The 5,181-nt window shown below is 53.1% G+C and overlaps 1 long non-coding RNA gene across 2 annotated transcripts in view; it reads right to left on the reverse strand.

Annotated features, from left to right (window-relative positions):
* Window positions 1-760: 760 nt before the first annotated feature.
* The window catches only part of LOC307189753, a 7,727-nt gene continuing 3,306 nt past the window's right edge, over window positions 761-5,181 (reverse strand). For both annotated transcript variants that reach the window (XR_013829305.1, XR_013829306.1), the window contains 2 exons: window positions 3,865-4,172; window positions 761-1,451 (listed from right to left, as the gene is read on the reverse strand). This is a non-coding gene — a long non-coding RNA (uncharacterized lncRNA). The remainder of the gene's footprint in view (window positions 1,452-3,864; window positions 4,173-5,181) is intronic.

Raw genomic sequence — 5,181 nt, forward strand, 5'->3', positions numbered from 1 at the left:
TGGGCCACCAAGGAAGTCCCCAGCCATCTTATTTTAAAGACAAGGAAACTGAGGTCCAGAGAGGGCAGTGCCTTATCTAATGTCACATCGTCAGCCAGCAGCAGAGCCAGGCCTCCTGACACCCAGTCTACTGCATGTCTGAGCTCTCTCTGGGGGCCTCCAGTGTTCTTTGGTGACTGACATGAAAGAGCTGTTTAGCCCATTAAGTTGAGGCTAACAGGTAAGATGAGACTGGACCATCTGTAGTTATGCCCTTGACCCTTGAGAGCCTGCCTGTGCCCAGGATAGAGCTGAGGGCTGTTGAGGGCGGAAGACACACCTAGAAATCATTTCCAACTGGTACCTTGCTTCCTACAATAGTCAGTGTCCTTTCATAGCTGGGGATGCCTTCTCCCAAGCGACCACACTGCCTCCTTTCACTTCCTTCAGCCCTCCCCAAAGGGCCCCTTCTCACGGAGGCCCACCCTGACCACCCTGTTGAAAAGTGCAAACAGGCTCACCCCGCCCTGCTGGAAGTCTAGCCTCCTTCCAGGTAGACGTTCCCTCCATAGCACTTATCTCCATCTATCCGACAAACTGTATCCTTCATTTCGTTATCTGGTTACTGTCTGTCTTCCCTACTAGAATGTCAGCTCTGTGAGGGCAGGGATTTTGTCTGCTTGGCGCACTGCTCTACCCCAGCTCACAGAATAGTGCCTGTTACCTAGAAGCTTTTCACAAATATTGGTTGAGTGAGTGCATGACAAAATGAACGGTTAGCTCTTATTGCATTTAATTCTTATCAGCAATAGTCAGGGGAGGGGTTATTATGCTTGTTTCATAGATGTGTCTTCATCCACCTCAGGTTGCTCTAACAAAATACCATAGATTGGGTGGCTTAAACAACGGGCATTTATTTCTCACAGTCCTGGAGGCTGGGAAGTCCAAGATCAAGGTGCTGGCTGATCCGTTCTTGGTGCAAGCCCTCTTCCCAGCTTGCAGACGGCTGCCATCTCACTGTGTGTTCACGTGACCTCGCTGTGAACTCGGCAGGAGAGAGAGAGAGAGAGAGAGAGAGAGAGAGATCGAACTGGTCTCTCTTCCTCTTCTTCTAAAGGCACTAAGCCCGTTGTGAGGGCTCTACTCTCATGTCCTCATCTAACCCTAATTAACTCCCAAAGGCCCCACCCCCAAATACCATCACACTTGGGGGTAGGTTTTCAACATAGGAATTTTGGGGGGGGACACAAACCTCCAGTCTATAACAGATGGCAAGCTGAGGTCCAGAGAGGTCATCTGGGAGGGTCACTATTGTCCTTCTCAGCCCTTCCTGTCAGGGGAGCCTGGATTAGGGTCAAGGTGGGCATGAGGAAGCAGGGGCTAACTTACCAGGACCCCCGAAAGTTGAGTCAGCCTGTGAACCCAGCCTCTGCATCTTCCTGCAGTAATGTAGCAGCTTCCACATTCCATGCCTTAGCCAAAATGCAAAAAGAAAGAAAAGAAAAAGGCAGTGCTATATTTTAAAATGGATTTAGCTTTGTGAGTTTCAACATGGGAGACTGCTGTCCATGACGTCATGGGCCCTGAGGCCCTGTGGGCATCGCTACTGACACTTCACGTGGTAGGCTGGGCCCTGGGTCCACACGTTCCTCTTGCCAGAGCTGTGTGAGCCCGAGGGCAGGCAGCGGCTCCATCTACAAGCCTGGGCCAGACCCGCTGAACCAGGATGGAGGCCGGATGGAGCCAGGCACTGGGCAGGCAGGGGACACACTCCAGTAACAGCCCAGTGCAGCTTCTCGCTCCGTGCCGTTCAGAGGTCTTTGAGGTCCACCTCTCGTGGTATCCGCGGCAGCCCTGGGGCACACAGAGGGTCAACACTCTGCTCTGTGTCTTCCCGTGGGGGAGCAGAGTGCAGAGTGCTGTGCTGTCCTGCTCCGTCACACAGCTGGGGAGTGCTGGCCTGGCCCATCGCTAGGGGAGCTCGAACCCTGCCCTCTGATTCTAAATGCTACGAGGAGAGGGCATGGTCCTTGCCCAAGAGCAGCCGACAGACTGAGACTGTGGGGAAACCGCTTGGTCAGGTCCAAGTCTTCATTTTACAGCAGAAGAAACTGAGAGGGCAGGGACTGGCCCAAGGTCACAGAGTCGATCTACAAGCCAGGCAGGCCTGGATACAGGCTCTGGATTCCTGGCTGGGAGTATTTCCGACTATATCTGCACTTAAACAGTTCCATTTGGGCGGAATAGACACCAGGCCTTTCCAGAATCCGGTCTAAGGCTGGCTTCCAGGATCTGCTGTCAAGGCTTAGTCCTCAGGGAACAGCTGCTGGCAAAAGGAGGTGAGGTATTGATTATGGCTGGGGGTGGGGAAGTGCGGCTGAGACCCGGTGGGAGAGAAGGGATGGGGAAGGGTGGTGGAAGTTTCTCCGAGAGACAAACCAAAGATATATTCATTTTTGCTTTTTCTTATCTGTAATTCTCTAATTTTTCTGCAGTTCTAGAATTCATTTTTCATATTTGAAAGTGAGAAACTATTTAGTTGGGAATGGTCTGGAAATCCAGGGTCGCCTCATTCCTGACCGACTGTGTGAACTTGGGCGGTCCCCCACCTCTCTCTGGGCCGGTCTTGGAAATGCTGGGAATAAGGTTGCCCCATGAGAAGTAAATGAATCCAAAGGCTCCCTGGCTCAGGACACAGCTCTCCAGCCTGGTCATCAGAGCTCTTCACCTGTCCAAAGGAAGAACGCAGCAACCCAGGAGTGAGGCAGCCAGAGAAAAGCCAAGGTTCAGAGAAGCCCACTTTGGTCGTGTGCCCATCCATCCAGCACGGTCCAGAGGTAGGCGTTATCTGAAGGCCGTGCCCATCCCAGTCCCCACAGAGGGCCTCTCGGCTCCGAGTGGAGACGGTTCGTCAGGCTTCACACCAAGGTCTGCATGAACTGCTCGCTGCCCCAGCCCTCCTCGCTCTTTGCTTGGGTTCTAGGCCCACCAGGCAATGGCTCCCCAGAGACCTGGCTCCCAGGAGGGAAGGAGACCGGGGAGGGGACAAGAGTGTTCCTGTCAGTAGAAAGGGAGATGGCCTGGTGTCAGTTATAATAGCATTGGGAGGAGGCAGCGATCTTGAGTGACATGGTTAGGGCCAGCTGTCCGACCTCTCTGGGTGTCTTGAGGAAGGTCAATGTCAGGACAGCCAGACGAGGGCCAGACTCTGGGCTGGTCAATCACCTGGGACCTGTGTAGTGTTTAGAACACTGCCTGGTATAAAATAAGGAGCTAATAAAAATTGCTGAGTGAAAGTTAGCTGTGGCCTGTCTGGACGGCTGGGTGGAGTGGTGGGTCCACAAAGGGAAGGGTGCTTTGATCCCGGCCACCTGCCCAGCTGGAGGCCTTGTCTCTCTGAGGCTCGGCTCACACCATCTCTGCCACCCATGAGCACCTGGCTGACTGTTCTGAAATGTGGGATCACTTTCTGGTCTTCCCATCCCAGCTCCCCTCTGATGTCCAGGCCAGGGAGGGATCATGGCTCTCCAGTCTCTGAATTATGTCCCCACCCACCACCTGTCACTTACCTCCCACCAGCAGTGGGCCAAACCTCAGAGGCCGGGAATTCTAGGTCAGCCTGGGAGCCCGCAATGTCAGGGCTGGAAGGCCTTCAGTGTGTACCTTGTCTACCCCTCTTCCAATGGAGGCATGGGGAAACTGAGGCCCAAAGAGGGAAAGGACCCCCTCCCACCCCCATCTCCAGTTTGCATAGTCTGGGAGCCCGTGGCTGGGCTGGAGCTTGGCGCAAGCCCGGTGCTTTTTCCCAGCCTCCTCTGCTCTCCACAGGTCCCCAGAGGCCGCTCCGGAGACTATGCTCCCCCGCCTTCTGTGGCCACACCTCACCTGGTCTTCGTTTGCTCCATCCTCCATGGCTCTGTCTGGGATAATTCTCTCCAAGCGGGGTCAGCCCCCTGGGAGCAGGCAGCTAACGAGCTTCAGATGTCCAGGCCAAACTGCTCACGGAAGGCGGATGCTGAGATGCTCGCGCTGATTAAGGACACCGGCCAGTGGTGGTGGCTCAGAGAGGTCACCTCCTCTTCCCTTCACAGGGTACTTAACTCCCAACTTGGAAGCAGCAGGTGCCAGTGTTTCACCCCAGAAACCCTGGCCGGGGTGTCTGTTTCAAGGAAGTCTGGAAAAGGGCAGGGAGGCTGGAGGACAAAGGCATTTTGATTGTTGGGGAATTTATATCTTTTTCTTTCAAAGCTTTTCTGGGTCCAGAGCTGGTCTTTCCCCTGAGGTAGCAGCAGGGATGGGAAGGGAGGTGGGCAAGCTGCTTGTTGATGACCAGCTCTGTGCATGCTGCGGGCTGAGCACAAATGTCATCTTCTCCAACCCTCACAGGAACCCTGTAAGGTTAGGACTGCCATCATCCACTTTACAATGAGAAAAGGTGATCTAAAGATCAGAGAGGTGAGGCAATTTGTCCAAGGTCACACAGCCTCTGAATGGCCAAATGAGGTTTTCAGCTCACCTCTGTCAGAGTCTACACTCTTCCCTACAGCAAACTGATGTTTCCAGAAGACCAAGGTGGTATATTATGGTCTCAAAACTGCATGAATGGTGAGGACCTGTGGGCTGCACTGGGGTTCCAGATACTGAGGCTGCCTTTGCAGCTGACTCACTCCTCGATCTTGACAGGGCAGCAGATTTCATAGTTACAAAATGGGGATCATCATCTCAAACTCAGGTGAGGTAATACTAATTGCCATCCATCATCACATCCTTAGCCACGCCTGGAACACATTCTGGGCACCAGACCCTCTGCTGGGGGCTTTCCGTTGGTTAACTGGTTAGAGCTTGGATTCTAGCTGTGTGACCCTGGGTGAGTTACTTTACCTCTCTGTGCCTTCATTTCCTCATCTGTGAAATGAGGATAGTATTAGTTCCTATCTTACGGAGTTGTGAAATGAAGTTAGTTAATATTTGTAGAGGGCTTAGAAGAATGCCTGGCACAGAACACACAGCCAGCACGTGTGTTAGCTGATACTGAGCTCAACCTTTTGAGACGGGTGTTGAGATTTTCCCTGAAACACAGACGTAGAAACTGAGGTGAGGCAATGCAGTGATTCTCAAATTCAGTGTGCAACAGAATCACCTGGAAAGTTCATTAAAATGTGGAGGGCTGGGTCTAACCCCAGGGTCTCTGGTTCGGTAGGT

Source organism: Stenella coeruleoalba (genome assembly GCF_951394435.1).
Source record: "Stenella coeruleoalba genome assembly, chromosome: 8".
NCBI lineage: Eukaryota > Metazoa > Chordata > Mammalia > Artiodactyla > Delphinidae > Stenella > Stenella coeruleoalba.